General features: G+C 48.6%; 1 protein-coding gene across 4 annotated transcripts in view; it reads right to left on the minus strand.

Moving 5' to 3' along the window:
* COL8A2 (collagen type VIII alpha 2 chain) overlaps nt 1–18,176 on the minus strand; it is a 178,081-nt gene that overhangs the window by 81,113 nt on the left and 78,792 nt on the right. For all 4 annotated transcript variants that reach the window (XM_025215606.1, XM_006033704.1, XM_025215608.1 and 1 more), the window contains one exon: nt 17,133–17,188. The gene's annotated coding sequence lies outside the window, so the exon portion shown is untranslated. The remainder of the gene's footprint in view (nt 1–17,132; nt 17,189–18,176) is intronic.

Below are 18,176 nucleotides of genomic sequence, written 5' to 3' on the forward strand. Positions count from 1 at the left end.
GGGTCATTTCCACAATACTCATGCAAAACTGCTTTCCCCTCCAGGTCTTGCAGGTGCCAGACCTTTGCTGACCTGGTCTGGCTGAAAGCTCACTCTCCTCTTTCAAATCCCTTCCCTCCTTTTAGCCAGGCTCTTGATGCTGGCCTGGTATTCTGATTGTTGAGAAAACTGGATAGAAAAGAACAAAGTGGGAAGTGGGTGCAACCAGAGGCATGAGTCGCTGGGTGCAGAGAGGCCAGGAAAAGGCCTGCAAACCCCTTTCCCCCCATGTTGGCCCCCTTCGGAGGACCTACATGGTGTCTCCCATTCTCTGGAGGTGAAGTTTCATTCTCACAATTATCACGGTAGCACCCCAGGCCCCCCAAAACTGGATGCGCATCTTAGAGTAGATACTTCCTGCCTCAGCTTTCATAGGATTGTGCCTCCCAGCATCCATGACAGAAGACTAACATCCTCTGCATCGTATCATCCCCACATAGACATTCTGGTTCATTATCCTCTATTGCTTTGCTGTGTAGGCCCCGAGACGCAAACACTCATACACGTACTTAGCAGGAAGTCAGGGGGTCAGGACATTAGAGGTACAGGTCTTTGGGACAGGGATCCTTTCTTTGCGGCTCCTGATAAAGCACCATGTGCTTCTCTGGATCCATATAACCGCAAGAGCAGGTAAGTGTTATTCCCATTTTACAGAGGAGGGAACTGAGTTTGGAGAGACCCTTCTGACCTTGCTAGCACCAGGGTCAGAATACTGTCGGCTCCATAACTCCACTGACCTCAGGTTACATTAAAGATTAATGCACCGACCCCAGACCATACAGCAAGTCAGCAGCAAAGTACAGTACTCTTGGGTCCCAGGCCCGTGGCATCTCCCAGACCATGCTGGCTCCCTTATATACCTAGAGTCTAACTGCAATATGTAGAGGTGGGAAAGAAGAGTGCGGTGATTTGCCATGTTCACATAGGAGGTAAGTGGTGGAATGGGGATGGGAACTCAGGTATCCAGATTACTAAACTAAAGTCTCCCCCCCGTTGGCTCTGCTGCCTCTAAACAAGTGGTTCTCAACCTTTTTAGACTCAATAGCCTTGAGGCACCTCTCATTAGACTCAAGACATCCCTCACAAAATGCTAGCTCTTAGCTTTGCTCATTTTTTGACTATGAAAAAATAATAAAGCAATTTTTTTGTTGCAAAGAACTCAGGAAAGACAACAGCACGTCAAAATGTTTTCAACCTTCTCGATTTCTATTTGAAATCCCTGGGTTTCTCCTGTGAATCCTGTCTGCAAAGCACACTGTGCTAACACTGCAAGGTACCCCATGGCATACTCGAAAGGATCTCAAGGCACCCCAGGGTGCTGTGGACCCCTGGTTAAGAATTACTGCTCTAAGCAATGGGTGGTATGGTAAAAAAACAACCCATGGCATTGGAGGTACTGCTGCAAGCATTTCTTATTTATTACAGACTCTCAGCACTGCTTTCTGGCCCTTGTGGGTGTGCTGAAAAGATCAAAGCTGGAATAAAATAAAACTAATCAAAACCAAAGCTCTGCCTTTCATGTGGGGGTAGTGGGGAATTAGGCTGCTGTTCATGAAGTCCTTTTCACCTGGGGTTACTGAGGAGTGCTGCACCTGCGTGCAGATCCGAGGAAGATTTAGAATCATGGAATCGTAGAAAGTTAGGGATGGAGGGGATCTCAAGAGGTCACCGAGTCCAACCCCCTGCTCAAAGCAGGACCATCCCCAGCTAGATCATCCCAGCCAGGGCTTTGTCGAGATGGGCCTTGAAAACCTACAAGAATGCAGATTGCACCACCTCTCTAGGTATCTTTTCCTAGATACCTTTACCACCCTCCTAGTGAGAAAGTTTTCCCTGCTACCCAAGCTAAATTTCCCTTGTTGCAACTTGAGACCACTGCTCCTTGTTCGGTCATCTGCCACCACTGAGGACAGTCCAGCTCCATCCTCTTGGGAACCACCCATCAGGGAGTTGAAGGCTGCTATTAAATCCCCTCTCAGTCTTCTCTTCTCTAGACTAAATAAGCCCAGTTCCCTCAGCCTTTCCTGAGAAGTCATGTGCCCCAGCCCTCAAACCATTTTTGTTGCTTTCTGCTGGACTCTCTCCAACTTGTCCACATCCTTTCTATAGTGGGGGGGGGGCGCCCAAAACTCTAGATGTGGCCTCACCAGTGCTGAATCGAGGGGAATATTTACTTCTTTCAGTCTGCTGGCAATGCTCCTACTAATGCAGCCCAGGATGCTGTCAGCCTTCTTGGCAACAAGGGCACACTGCTGGCTCCAGTTTTTTGTCCACTGTAACCCCCAGGTCCTTTTCTGCAGAGCTGCTGCTCAGCCAGTCAGCCCCCAGGCTGCACCGGTGCATGGGATTGCTCCATCCTATGTGCAGGACTTTGCCCTTTTCCTTGTTGAACCTCATAGGATTTCTTTTGGCCCAATCCTCCAATTTGCCTAGATCACTCTGAATCCTAGCCCTACCTCTCCAATGTATCTACTATACCACCTGCCCCCCCAGCTTGGTGTCATCCGCAAATTTGCTGAGGGTGCAGTCCATCCCATCTTTCAGGTCATTGATGAAGATATTGAACAAAACAGGTCCCAGGACCGACCCCTGGGGCACTCTGCTTGATACTAGCTGCCAGCTAGACATTGAGCCATTAATTACTACTAGTTGAGCCCGACAATCCAGTCAGCTTTCTATTCACTGTATAGTCCATTCATCCACCCATACTTCCTCAGCTTGCTTGCAAGAATGCTATGGGAGACTGTATCAAAAGCCTTGCTAAAGTCAAGGTATAGTATGTCCACTGCTTTCCCCCCATCCACAGAGCCAATCGTCTCATCATAGAAGGCAGTCAGGTTGGTCAAGCATGACTTGCCCTTGGTGAATCCATGCTGACTGTTCCTAAACACCTTTTTCTCCTCCAAGTGCTTAGAAATGGATTCCTTGAGGACCTGCTCCATGACTTTTCCAGGGACTGAGGTGAGGCTGACTGGTCTGTAGTTTCCTAGATCCTCCTCCTTCTCTTTCTTAAAGATGAGCACTATATTCACCCTTTTCCATTCATTTGGGACCTCTCCCAGTCGCCATGAGTTTTCAAAGATAATGGCAAGTGGCTCTGCAATCACATCAGCCAACTCCCTCAGCACCCTTGGTTGCATCCTATCTGGCCCTATGGACTTGTACACATCCAGCTTTTCTAAGTAGTCCCTAACCTGTTCTTCCACCACTGTTGGCTGCTCAGCTCCTCCCCAAACTGTGCTGCCCGGTGCAGTAGTCTGGGAGCTGACCTTGCCTGTGAAGACCGAGGTAAAAAAGGCATTGAGCACTTCAGCCTTTTCCTCATCATTTGTCATGAGGTTGCCCCCCATTTAGTAAGGGACCCACGCTTTCCCTGACTTTCCTCTTGTTGCTGGTATACTTGTAGAAACCCTTCTTGTTACCCTTCACATCCCCTGCTAGCCGCATCTCCACTTCTGCTTTGGCCTTCCTGACTTCATCCCTGCATTCCCCAAGCAATATTCTTATATTCCTCCCTAGTCGTTTGTCCAGGCTTCCACTTCTTGCAAGCTTCCTTTTTGTGTTTAAGCTCACCAAAGAGTTCTCTGCTAAGCCAAGCTGGGTGCTTGCCACTTTTGCTATTCTTCTTGCAAAAATTTAGAAACCCACAAGGGCTGCCATTCCCATTTCCCAGGGCCACAGCCACAGCAACACCACCAGGCTCAAACTCACAACTTCCTGGTCTGTAGCAAGTCACAGGAGCCCCTGGGTTACAAAGCCTAGCTAACTTAATATTTCTTTTTACACTTCAGTAAGCCCCAAGATACTAGAGCCACCCCCACCTGTGCCGGAACATAGCATGTGCTCCTGCTTTCCCAATACCCCTGACAGTACTAGGGAGAAGAGGGAACGGCCTCAGGGCTCCCAGCCCATAGAGGTAATGGGTGAAGGGGATAAATACAGTGCTCCCAATGGGGACTGATGTGAGCATGGAAACACCTCTGTGCTGAGGCACAGGCTTCCTTTTCAGTTCAGTCCCTGTCAACCCTACTAGCATCACATGCCTGGTGGCAGGCTAGAGCCAAACAGGACTGTGGTTCGAGTCCGAACCCTAATGAAGAGTGGTGTCCCCCACTCAAAGCCCACTGGGACCGAACGGGAAGATGAGCTGTGTGGTTAAGGCACTGGCTCAACTCTTAAATTGGCCGCAGGGTTCCTACACCAGAGAGGGCAGGAGTCTGCTCTTGGCTTGGTCAGTGCAATGGGAACGGTGATGCGTCCCACATACCCTTCCTCATTCATTGCAGTGGCAACATCTTCAGGACAGGCAGGCTCATACTACCGGTGTGCACAGCACCCTGCCTGGATCCTCCAGGACTTACAGCACTGCAAGCTAGTCCCTCCCTCGACACCAACTCAGCCAAATAAACAAGGAGTAAATGGCTCCACTAATTAACTTTCCACTTGTTCCTGGACCTGGATCTTAAAGAGCGGCAACACATGGGAGGCTTTCCCCTGCTGCCCCTACCCTGTGCATGGAAAGACTGTTTCCCCTTGCCTCTAGCATCTTCTTCCACTGGCACCAGCTTCACTTTAACACTTCTCAGTACTAGAGCTGTTAGAGTTTGGAAACTCATGCTAGCCCCCTGTTCATCTTTGTGCCCGGAGGGGCAACCAAGGGTGAACAGTGGAAGGGGTATATGAAGAGAGGGGCTGATTCAGGACTGAGGTGCAGGCAGTAAGAGCATGCACGCTGCGCTCTGTTTTCCTGGGTCCGTTCCAAATCCACAGCTCCCAGCAGCAGTGGCTGAGAGGCCTGGATTGAGTAACGCACGGTGATGCAGGATGGCTTGGCACTTTTTCCTTCCCTTCAAGGGTTTTTTTGTTGTTCTTGTTGCTCTTTGATACAGTATATGTTATAAATAAATGGACTAGCATTTGCCTGGTCTCATTAGGATGCACTGCCTGTGTTCCTGGGATGGGGCGATGTTTTTGGAGTGGGTGTTAAGGAGAAGTTCTCTAAAGTTTTATGCTTGGGACGTGCAGTCAGGATGTTCACAGCTTCCAGACTCAAAATACCGGACACACAATAGCAGGGGGGAAAAAGAGAGAGAAGAGAGAGAGAGCAAAACCTACACTGGGTTTTACAGGACCTAGCCCATAAGCAATCAGCTTAACTTAACAGTAGAAATATCTGGACCAGCGTGTCTCGGTTTCAGCAGGCGGAGAAGTGCATGAGTCAGTGGGAGCTGGCAGTAACATGTTTAGTACGCCCCTGCCTTCCCTCCCCAGTCCCCACGCCTGCCAGGCAGACTGGAACGCACCAGCACACTGGTTCACTGCAGCCTTAAACAGGCTTGTCCTGACTCTCCATCCCTTTGCTCATCAACTTGTGACTCCTGCACTGGGCAAAGTGGGGTTTGTATGTAGCCCCCAAGCCACAGAGGCTGAAAGTCCTCACCTTAAAAGACAATCTGGAAAAGACTTCACCCCAAACCTCTGTGCAGATGATTTCCAACCTCGTGCCACTCACAGCACAATTGCCAGAAAGTAGAAACCACCTGGAATTGGCTTTGCTCACGCTCTCAAATCACCCAGGACAAGCTACATCGGCCACCCCGCCAACAAAAACAGGCTATAAAATGGAAATGTCTAACAAAGGTTTATCTGGAACTCATACAAGGTACAGAGGCTGAGGCTGAAGAACATGGAGCTGCTTGCAAAACTGGTCCCAGAATAAGCATACCCCACCCCTGGCCCACTATGCCCCATCCACCAAAGAACTGAAAGCAATCCCAGCTCCCCTCCTGCAATGGCCTCACATCATTTATGTGGATAATAATTACGCGCAAGCGTTAAGAGACCCAGAATGAACTTTAACTTCTCTCACTGCATTTAGGAAGCACAGAGTGTTTTCAGTGAATAGGAGCTACAGAAAAAGGGGCAATGGATGGAAACTTAGCATGGGAGAAAGGACAGGATGAACAATAACCTTTGTGACAATAAGATGTTAAGATCCAATAGCATATCTCTATCCTGATGTAAACTTCATTGACTGTGCTCATTTTACACCCCGAGATTCATTCCTCAGCAGCATGACCTGTCTTGCAATAATGCCGAGAGGCCTCTACTGAGACCACAGCTCCATTGTGCTTTGTGCTGCAAAAACCCAGTGAACGCAGACACTGCGAGGAAGAGCTTATAAGCAAACACACAGAGTCTCAGAGAGCAGAGGCACAGAGGAGGACATGCCCTGGCCAGGGCTACAGAGCAGGTCAGCAGCAGAGCCACCGATAAAGCCCTCTCTCCTGTTTCCCAGGTGAGTGTCCTGTCCCCTGAGCAACAAACACTTCATTTTGAGGAATACAAATCTATGCTGCATCCCACCACATATCCCCGACAAGCCCATTGCAACTCATTTACATAGATTTCATAGATTTCATAGACATTAGGGCTGGAAGGGACCTCGGAAGATCATCGAGTCCAGCCCCCTGCCCAAAGGGCAGGAAAGATTTCATTTACAAATGAAAACAACCCATTTCGTTTTATCCAAGACATAAAACAATTCAGTTAAAGATTTGATGCACCATATTATACCAGGGAGGACAGAAGTCATGGTGAAAAACGGTGCAGGTAATATCAGCAGAACCACAACTGACTGACAACTAATGTGCAGTTTCCTGCAACTTTCTGAGCACGTTCCCCTCCTAGGTGAAAGTCAGCGGGAAGTGGTAAAATAGACCCACTGCACAGCATGAAGGCAAAACAAATGCAAAAAACATATTTCCAAGATGCCGCTTGTCAAGTGATTCAGACTGTCCCAATCACCTGATGAGTTATGGACATTTCAAGGGAGGAGAACTCATGAGCTCTTGCAAGCTGTGAAGCCAAATGTGAATGAATTGGAAAGACCAGGAACCAGGACAAAAATACAAAAGGCAACTTTAATTTCCTGATGGATTATATTGTATGCCAGTGGCTGCTATAGGAAATCTCCATTCTAGGTGCTCCAGAATCTTCCCTTTCCCACGGTTTAAATGTATCCATCACTATCAAGCAGTTTTATTATCCGGGCACAAACTAGAGTTCTCCCTTCAGTGTTTGCAAAAAATTCCATGGTGGCTCTGGTTAATAATGCAAAGCCATCCATGATGGCATCTGTAAACCATCTGTCTCCTCTCAAAGGTGCTCCACATCTATCTGGAGGATGGAAACTTGCTATGCATTCATAGCCTCAAGCAATGGTAGAGAGTCGTCAATATATGTGCCATGTACCCTTCAACTCCTTTGTTAGTTTTGGAGTTTCATGCACACACACAGGACAAAACTAGGACATTCCAGCTCTATCATTAGCTTTGGAAACTCCTTCTGCAAATGGTTCCAGCACAAGAAGTGTTACCAAAAACCACTTCTTGCATCTCCAGGAAATTTGGTTCAGCATTTATCGGCAGCTTTTTCTTCCTGACATAGCATTATTTTTGGAGTTCCAGGTTTAAAATTTGCGGTATTCAATGCTTAGTGATTTTTCCAGGCTGTGTGTATTACCATTCTTCGCATCAGCAGGGTCTTGCTGCTGCTCTTCTGGTTGCCGATACGTGACAGCAAATTTGTGAACTGCTGCACAACCTAAATCTCTCGTGCAAAAGCCAAAGTACATAATCGTGAATGCTTAGTTCTTTGACAGTAAAACTAGCTGCTTGGGATGGGAAACAGTGTTTCAGTGTTTATTCTGCTGGTCATTTCATTTTAATGTCATAGCTTGAAAATCTGGTCTTTCTGGTTTTGCTTTGTCTTTTGATCTGCATTTTCACTCTGTTCCAACGTTTTAATAATATCATCATTGGGCAACTTAAAGGCATCAGGACAGTTAATTTTATGGCTGTCAAGAGAACTGTTCTGGCATATTTTTCCTTTCAACTGATGGTTTTCTGTTCTCTAGGGCTTTCCCTGGACACTTCCTTCAAATCCAACATCTGTAACAACTGCAGCTGTGTCTTCCAAGCTGACCCCTCTTCCATTGTACAAATCATTTTATAGCTGCATTTATGCTTTTCAAACATACTGGCTGTTAATCTGCTTGTAGATATGTAAATTCCCCGGGAGCCCATAACTAATTTTTCAGCTATTTGGATAATGTTGTGTGTTTCAGCCTGAACTCCAAGTAATTTAGGCTGAGCAGCGTGTGCCTGGAACCGTCTCATGTTCAAACGACCACCCTCTTCTGAGTCAAATCCCTCCTTAAAATACATTTCTTCCATGAAAACTTTCAACAATAATCCACTCTAGAAACATATCTTTAGAACAATAAAGCCTTACAATTTTTGAGTGCAGTGTTAACAGCTGAGCTCAGGGTGGGTCTTTGGATGATGGTCCATCTGTCTCGCTGGGATTATTGGCAGGGTTATGCATTGCCAGTAGGGTCCATAGACTGTAACTCCTTGGAGTAGAGACAAAGGGTGGAGTTTAGGCCTCACTGAAGTCAACAGGAGCTTTGCCAAGGACCACAGGGGAGTAAGGCTTTCACCCTCGCTTTGATTACTACTTCCTCTGCACATTTTAGTCCTAAAACAGGACTTAAATGGTACCTGGGCTTCCTGTTAGCTCTCTGCAAAGAAGTGAATTTCATCACCTATCTCAATAGGGGCTGGGGCCCCATGCCTTGAAAAAGCATTTGACCACCTAAAAAACGTGTTATCTTCCTCAGGTCTCAGAATGAATGGTCACAGCCTGATGGACACGTGGAACAAGAGGCATTGCCCTATCTAGGCCAGGATCCTTACTTGTAACAAACTCCTTTCCAAATGGGGGCACACTGAGAAGTTAGAACTTGCTGAGCATCCTCCTCCTCCCAGGTAGACCTGTGTATGGAGTTATTCTTGCCATAATGGTGAGCTGGATCCTACCTACAAATTCCTACTTTGCTAAATAAAAATGATTGCATATTTGTATTTCAACCCCACGTTCTTGCAGGATCTGTCTGCACTGCAAGTGAGATGTCGCCACTGTACTGGAAGTGTAACGATAGGAACTGTAAAGCAAGCTAGCTCTAAACAAGTTTGGTTAAGTACAGGTAACAGCCAAGCTGCCATAACACAGAAATCCAGCCCAGACTAATTTACCCACTAACATTTCTGTGATTGCAGTGTCGACAGATCCACTGTCACCCAAGCTACCTCAACTAACACTAGCATGGCAATGCCTCCACATACCATGGTCATACCTCCTGCTGCCAGCTCCAACCTTCCCTGGAATACAATTTTGCACCTTCTCCACTGTGCAGTGAAAGGGAAGAGAGAGTGTCAAAAACAACACCAACTGGCCAAGTCCATTGCATGCTTGCCCTTCACTGCGGGCAGGGCCACATGCTGCACTCTCTCAAGGCCACGGTGCAAAACTTGGCCCAATGGATTTAGCCTACAATCCAGAGCTCAGCATTTTCTGCTGACAAGGGTACAGATACACTTCTGCTAACTAAGGTGACCAACAAAGTTGACACCATGTTACCCAGCACTTTATTACATGGTGGCCACTTAATGATCTCATCAAAAGGCAAAGGTACTTTCAGAGGGAGAAACAAATGTCTAGGATATGGGGGCAGCCTAGGGGAGCATTTGCTTGTTTCTCAGACGACAAAGCCATTGTAGAGATCTGCATCCAAATGTAGCACTTATTTTGTAGTCACTGGGCCAAATCCTGCTCTTATTTATACATGGATGAAACTGGATAGTAGCATCACTGACCTCAGAGTCACTCTACATTTCTGTGGACATAACTGAGCACCAGATTTGGTCGAGTTGATATATTTTCCTTCCAAGGGCACTTCACTATGATGCCATGACGGTGCTTGTGTGTTCCAATGGCCCCATCTTTGGGTGGGAGGTTTAAGCCCTGTGGGGGCCACCTAAACTGGCCAGATTGCTAGGGAGGGAGCAGGCAAAAGCAGAGTGCTGATCCTCCAAACTAAGGGGCTGAGCAGCAAGCTGACAATCTGTCCTGGTCAGGAACGTTACGGAAAGAGAAGGAGAAATGATTTTGCATTTGCACTGTGACTTCATGTCCTCACTGTGCACGATACATCCACATTGCAATCAGACAGGTAGCTGGAGTATTGAAGATATACAGCTACCTGAGCTAGCTTTAAGCAGGTTAGCTCAGGAATGGATGGATAGCAGCCTAGCTGCCATAGCACAGGAGACTAATAATTTACCCTGTAAGGTTTCTGCGAGCTGTTCTGGTAAGTAGTATGACAGGCAGGGATGAAAGAGGCACATTTGTTACTGGTACAACCTCTGATGACAAAGGAAGGATTTAGATTCGGCAATGCAGCATACGTGCACACTGGCACACACGTGCAATAGAACTGCATTAAAATACACTCCGCAGAATGCTGTTACTGACTCAAATTTGGTCCAGTTGATTAGACGCTTGACCTTTTTAATCTGAATAGAGGAAAACTGCACATGAGGAAAGTAGCTGTTCTCTTTTGCTGACTGAGTAGCCCAAATCATACCCAGTCTGCCAGAAAACATCTGTCTCAGCAGGACCCAGCCTGGGGGTTCTAGCCTCCTGCTCCCAGGTCACAACCAGGTCCTGGGAGTCAGGACCGCATCTGTCCTCCCTCTATTACTAAGAGCCTCGTGGGTGGTGTCCCAGGATGGAAAGTGAGGAGAATCATTGTTCTAGCTCAACCCTATTCTGCAGTTTCCCCATTACAGCAGAAGGACTGGGTTGAGTCCAGAACGAAGATACACGCTGGACTGTCAGTGACCCAACACTTTTCCTTGGCACCTTTTAGCCACCACTTGAAGACAAGTTGCACCCAGGATGATGATCAGGTTGAAAAACACTCACAGGTTTTGGAAAACATTTTGTGGTTGTTAAGGGCAGTAGGGCCTGTTTTGAAGATCTTGCCTGACCTGTTGCATACCATTGGTTGGAGTAGATCACTCAGTTAAGGAAATAGCTTGTGGAAAACACTCCCCAGTTCTTCTGGGTCACTCAAAAATGGTTACACACATACAACTCAATGTACTACTTGGAAGATGCCTTTCCAGTGTTTCTAGGGGGCCCAGGGAGTTGGCTCGGAGTCGGAGGAGAACACGTTCCAGAAGGTCATCCAGGCTGAAACGGAGTGATTTCAGTTTGGTACATCATAAAAGGGGCCTGTTTTTCTAGGATGTGTCCAGTGCTCATTTTTCTGACTATTGGGTCCCTTTAAGGTATCTGAACCCAGGTACCAAGAACACGTTTAATGAGATATTTATTAAGCCTTTTTGAGTGACCCAGAAGAGCTGGGCAGTGTTTTCCACAAGCTATTTCCTTGTGGCCTTTATGCAGTTGTGTGCTATCATAACACACTGCAGTTTACAATCATTAAGTTATCGTCGTGCATCTGCTCAACATCATCCCCAATAGCTTTCACATAGGGACTGCCACGCCTGACCTCCATCTGCCCAGTGTTTTCTCTCAGACAGTGGCTACAGGAAGGTATCAGAACCACTGCTCCCAAATGCACCATTTTTTCTGGACCCGTTAGTTGGAAGCAGGCTAATTCCCTGAAGCAGGTTTTTCTCCACTTTCACCTTTTGGCTTTAATCCTGTCCCATGTAACTTCAGCTATCCCCACTATTCATAGATACACTTAATCCCTTCTATATTTTACTCAGCTCCTAGCCTGGACAGTGTCATGGTGGGTCTGCCTTTCATCCCTCAGTAGGAATGCAGATCCTGTAATGGGCAGGTAACCAGTCCAGGCTGTTGCAAAGTAGATCACCACTGGGGTAGCTACTTTTGGGATCAGCAAGGTCGGCTGTCATCTCACAGAGACAAAGAACAGGCCTATTGAGCAAGACAGCCACGTGTTAAAGCAATTTTCCCAACAGGACTGCACTCCAGACTCGCTCTGCAGCTGGGGTTGGAGAACGTGGCTCCATCGGAGTCAACAAAGCTATGCTAGTTCACACCAGCCAAGGGGCTGACTCCGTCTTCAGTATGTTGCTCAGAGCCCTGATGCTGACAGCTAGATGACGGGGCCCCTACAGATCTTCCCGGGAGGTGGCAGCATAACGGGATCAAGCTTAATGCCATCTGCTTGCCCTGAACAATTGCCAAGGGAAAGTAGCAAGGACCATGAAGCCACTCAAACCCCTGCAGCTAGCACAAAATGAGTTCAGGATAACCCTCTCCCAGCTCATCTCTGCGGCTGGCATCTGCTCGGGCTCTTATGAAGAACTGTCCCAATTAAAAGGCTCCAGAGACCCAGCCCCAGGCAGCAGTGATGGTGGGAGCCACCACCCTGACATCTTACCTCTTCCGCGGTATTGGGCATCACATAGACACGCAGACTAGAAAGGTCCGTGCCCAGCCCACCCCACAACAGAGTGGTGGCATGCTTGGAAATCAGCTGTGAATCGACATGATGCCCTGCCTGTACCATGGCACCCCCCCGCATTTCCTTACGTGCGCGCCGAACCCCACCGCCGCCCTACTGCCGCGTTTTCCCCCTCTCCGGTTCTTCGCATCTCAGACACTCTAATTGCTACCAGACACCAGGCAGCAAGTTACAAGGGAAACAAGTGAGGCTGGCCTATATAATCTTTTTTGACGGTTGTGTGCACAGTCCTATAGCAATGTGTCTAATGCAGACAAAGAAAACATTTCAAAGCTAAGGGAGGGGAAAAAAAAAAAAGATTTTTGTTATTATTCTTTAAGTCTAAATCGCTCTCTTTCAATGATGGCCAGCTCTAAGCACATAAATATATTCATGAGCTCCTTCTTATGCACTGGGAAGGTACAGTTGTTAGGAAAATAAATCCCATATGAAATGTGTTGTGGTACAATGGACTTGGCATCTGAAACCCATGAGCTCCCCCCACCGCCAGCCCAAACAGATGCCTTACTCCAGGTTTTTTTTGTTTTTTGGGGGGTGGGGTTGTAAAAGGCTGGCACATCTTGGACGCACACCTTGCTGGGGTTATTTGAGCCCAGCAGTCTTTCCTGCCCAGAGCAGAGTGGGGCAGAGCGGACCCACCAAGTACTGACGGATGATCTTACGAGGTCCCTAAACGTCTGTAAACCTCTCGTATACCAGGGAGCTGAGGTTCCTCTCCTTAACAGGCACCTGACAAGTGTCTGCAGAATAAATGAAATGGGAAAAATCACTTGCAGCCAGCTCCGGCAGAGGAAACTTGAACTCTCTGCAATGCCCCCCAGTTTGGGGGAGGGGACCGTGGAAGGGGCCTTGCCCACCTGCCTATGAGAACATCTCTTCTGGCTGTTCCTCCTACTCCACTGCTGACCTCCAGACCCAACTGCTCGTTGCCAATTGGTGGCCTGATTCTCTTCCTCTTCCCAGACTGAAGCATGCCGCTCTCCTGTCTAGGGTTCGCAAGGGGGAAAATCGTGTTTATGCATCTCTAATATCGCCCTTCTGTTTTGCATTTGCAGTTTCCTCAAAGATACGGTGCAGCCTCTGCCAAGATTCCAAAGAAGATATCCTTAGAAATGTAGACCATTTTCCCAACCAAATTCAAAGAAAACAAATGTCAGGCCAAGGATTGATATGAAATAGTTTAAAAATGAGAAAAAGCTGCCTCAGAGCTAGGTTACATTAAAATAAAGTGCGGTGCTGGGAGACGGGGGCCGAATTTTTTTCTCTCTCAGAAGAAAGAAAGGGGATGGGCGGAGGATGAAAGGCAGGAAAGGATATAATTACCTGCCAATTAGGTGCTGAGCTCCTCTCGGAGGAGGAAGGCATTCTGCGCACACATTAGCAAGGCTTCTCCTTTCTGGGTGGCTTTCAACCCAATGCCATCACCGGCTGTGCTCTCTTATACCTTCCCAAAATGCTTTGCCGTCACAACTGCGCATCTCAAGAGGCGTAGCTGTGCAAAAACACCCATGAAGCAGCGTTGTCGTCCCCACAGCAGAGCCGGATGTGAGGCACGGACAGCTTAAGAGATCTGCTCATGGGCGCACTGGGAACTTGTGGCAGAGTTGACCTCCTGGGTCCCAAGCCAGTGTCTTCATCACTGTCCCACCCATCTATTAAAGTCCCTCCCCAAGGCCCTTGGATGGGCATTCAGGGTTGAGGGACTTGGGGCATATGGAATTGCTGCCTCTTCCAGCTCAGTAGCACTCAGCAATATTGGCCTCCAGGAGATGCCACATGTTTGGCCAGGTATTAACTGACCTTAACTATATCAGTGGGAAGTGTTTTCCATCAGCTGCCTCAGGAAGGGCTGGCCCATGACACAGGCACTGAGCACCTGCGGGCTTCTCTGCAGGAAGTTCAGCAGAAGTTAAAGTTAGTCAGTGGTTGTCACCGCTTTGCAAGGCCCTTGAGCACGCTGCAGCAGTGCCTTGGGACACGCGTGGTTGGGTCCTCGAACTCCCAGACCAAGCAATACCCATGTCTGCCTCAGGAGGTGGGAGCTGAGGGAAAGGACCTGATTCTGTCACCTCTTGCCTACAAAGAGAGCCCCCAAGACAGCAAGGGAACCCCTGGCTGCATGGTGCAAGCCTGCTGCTCAGTGCAGGCAAGGCCCTCAGAAAAGAGATGTGCGCCCAGCTCTGCCCTCCCCACCTCCAGTCATTTCCATGAGTGCCTCTGGATTCAGACCAGGGGTTTAATTACGCACCAACAGATGCTTTCCTGGCTAAGTGATGGTGAAGTTAGCCTACGTGGTTGGGAGGCTGCACTGTGCACTATTGTAGGGCAGTACGTACTGCTATGGGGTATGCAGCCTGCGGTGAGTACCACCTTCCCATTGTGTCCAAGCATCCCCCACATTTACGACACACAGGGAAGATCTGCTGCTAGCGTTTCAGTGCAGAGGCAACAAAACAGGTGGGCTGTGGTCCACTGCTTGCATTTCCCAGGGGAACCCAGTCAAATCCACCCACGAAGGGGCCAAGCTCACGTTCGTCATAGGGGTAGGCTGAGTTTGACCTAGTTTCTGCTCTCCGTGACACTGGTGTCAATGCAGGGTAACTTCAGCACAGCTGCTCTGGATGTAGGCCAACACGTCGCAACGCTCAATTCTTCTTTTGCAGGCTGGTTCAAAAGCCCTGCGACTTCAGTGGGGCCCCACTTGACTTCTACTTGCATCGCAGAGTTCAGAAGCAGGCCCACCATCACTATAGCTAGCACCTGCCTGGTTTGAACCCGGCCTTCAATTCCCTAGAGACCACGAGTTCATAGCTGCCTGCTCACATGAACGGAGGAATCACAGCACACAGGAGACAGTAATTGTACAGGAGAAAGATTGGGAAACAGGCAGTAAATATTGCTCAAATACTGCAGCAGTTTTTAGGAAGTCAAGGCATTCAATCCCAAGGTACTTGCCTCGTATTGTGACACAGAGCAGCAGTCCCTTAAACTCCTTGTCAAATGCACAGAAAACCAATTACACAATTAGCAAAGGGCCAATGTTTTCAAATGTCACCTCTGGGGAGGGGGTGCGGGGGTCACATGGACAATAATTCTTTTCTCTCCATGTCCTACATCCAGTAAATCCTTCCTCTGCTACGAGACTTGCAATAATCACATGGGCTCTAATCCCCTCCATGCATCGGAAGGACAGAGACCCTTTTCTTCCTACTGTATATGTCCCAAGCTTTCATTACACGGGTGTGCTGCAATAGATTTACATATTCAAAGAGCTTAGAGCCTGGGCTTGTGTTGAAGGTGTGCTTCGTCCCCACATGCAACCTGCTCTCACAAGCTCGCTACTGACTGGGAATGACTCAGCCCGAGGCCTGCACTGCTCAAGTCCCGAGTGCCATTGCTGCTTCCAGGCATCAGTATGTGTGAGGTTTTCAACACAGACCACTGAGTCCATAGCTGGATGCTTGCAGCTAGATACATTGCATCTGATCTTCCAGAAGAGTTAAGCATTTGCCGTGCTAAGGTAAAGTCTACAGGAGCTTTTCCTCTGGAGAAAAAAAGTTCAGCTCCTGTACAGTGTCTCAGGCTTGGACACCCAGAGTCAGTAGCTGCTTCTGAAGATGCATCCAAGACGCATCTGCAGTGCCAAAACTCAGGGTGGCCAAGAACAAACCTTTATTTGCTGCATTGTAAATATTCCCTGTGATATGGAGACTGAGGGGAGTCTATGGCAAGAGGGCATCCAGGTTTTGAAATATAAAGGGACACAAGGATAGCTTTCTAAATGGAGGTGAGGAGAGGCATAAGCTCTACATGTATTTGCAGAAAGAGAAGGGTGTGATAGATATGGAAGACGCCTTCAAAATCAATAAAGAGTTGGCTTGGTTCAAGGGGGATCTGGCATCTGACCTTGCTAGGATGAACCTCAGAAGTCGCCCTGCAGAACCACTCAGAAGAGCTGGAGGATCACTCTGAGAAAGCAAGAGGCCTGACGAACCTTGGGGAGGGACAGGAGAGGCACACGTTCCCCACTCGATACATACTGCACCACCCAGCGGCTGGGCCTGCAGGAAGGGGTAGGCTGGTGCCCATACACCTGGCATTGGTCACGCTGGAAGACCCTTAGAGATGGTCTTGACAAACTGCCAGAGCTCAGAGGAAGGAAAGGAAAACCAATAGCAGGTCTGGGACTATAAACATCCGAGGGTGAATTAACAAATGCTTGGGGCTTACAAACTCCAGCCCCCAAAATCCGACGCCCGCTGTGACTTGCAAACCTTCTTGCCTAGCCAGAAGAACCCTTGCTGTGTGGCAGGCAATAGTGAGGCGCCTTACTTAGTCCAGCTGGAGTGAACCCACTAAGTACTGACTCCATCACAACCACAGAGCCCAGTGCACAAACCCAGCCTCTCATAATGCTCTGTGGCTTTCCAGGGATGTGCCACAAGCCCTGTGTCCACCCTGTGATAAGCTGCTGCCTGGCTCCTTCATGCTTCCCAACTGCTGCCCAGCCAAGGTTGGCACCCCAGGTTCACCGGAGCCCGCAAGCTGCACCCAGTTGGTGTATCACGGGGCAGACTGCATGGCCCTTATGATACTGAGATCAAGGGCTGGACCATAAAGCCTCCTCCCCGCTCGCCACCCTGTCACTGATCTACACACCCTGAGCAAAGACTTAAACAGAAAGCAGGGACGGCTGTAAAAGGAGGCGAAGAGGAACACATACCTTGATGCTGGTACAAGGTTTGAGGGCAGTCTGTCTGTCCAGGAAAGGCTTCAGCACTGAGGGGAGAAAGAGCAGAGGGAGTCAGTGCCCAGCAGCAGAACGGGAAGGAGAAGCAAAGTCTCTTGACCCCCTCCGAGAACTGGGCCTCTTGCCTGATCCTGCCCTGGCTTTGCCCTATAAGGATGACTGACAAGCCCAGCCTTGGCTGGGGGATTTCATGGGTTTAAAGCATGTGATTTTTGTGTGTTTTGTCGATTAACCCATTATTTTGTTAAATGCACCTCAAGTTCTCTATCTTGCAATCTCCCTGACTCGCTTTCCCCCTGGCACGGTCTGCACGCTCCCAGATCCCAGCTGGTTTCCTTCATCCCCTCCCCAGCCCCAGCCCCAGCCTCCAAAGTCCATTTTGTTCACCCACTGCCCGTGCTTTGTCACACTAGGCAGGCTTTGCACATTTAACTCTTGCTTGCCCAGCAGTTATCACACATCTGTTTTACTCAGCCATGAGGGGCCTTCTGCAGATGTGTGTGGACAACAGGAAGTCATACTCTCTACTGGCACCTGGTTCAGGGTGACAGTTCCTAGAGGCATGGTATCTTGGTGGTTACCTAGGTCAGGGGTCAGCAGCCTTTTAGCAGCAGTTGGTCCAGTTAACACAACTGGGCACAAAGGCAGGATGCCACTTGCAGCCCATCCTCCGCCACTTCCCCACTGTGCTTGCACCCTGGCTGCCACCACCCATTTCCTCTTACCACTGAATTACCACCAACATCCTGGCTTTGCAGGTCAGATAAAAAAAATCACTTGGCAGACCAGATCTGGCCACTGCAACCTACTGGAGTTGCCTTTTGATCTTCCTGCCCTTCTACTGCGCACGGCTTTTCTGCATAGCTCCCTGGCGGTAACAGGGAGGGATGAGGTCCAATGTATTCAGTGCAACAGCTAACGCTGGAAAGCTGGGCCAAGGCTGAGTTCAGCTTCATGTTTTTCTAACTACTTCTGTGTTTTTGTGAGGCTCGTCTTCCAGCTTCCCCCTCTCTTTCC

This window comes from Alligator sinensis, unplaced genomic scaffold (genome assembly GCF_000455745.1).
Source record: "Alligator sinensis unplaced genomic scaffold, ASM45574v1 scaffold800_1, whole genome shotgun sequence".
Lineage (NCBI taxonomy): Eukaryota > Metazoa > Chordata > Crocodylia > Alligatoridae > Alligator > Alligator sinensis.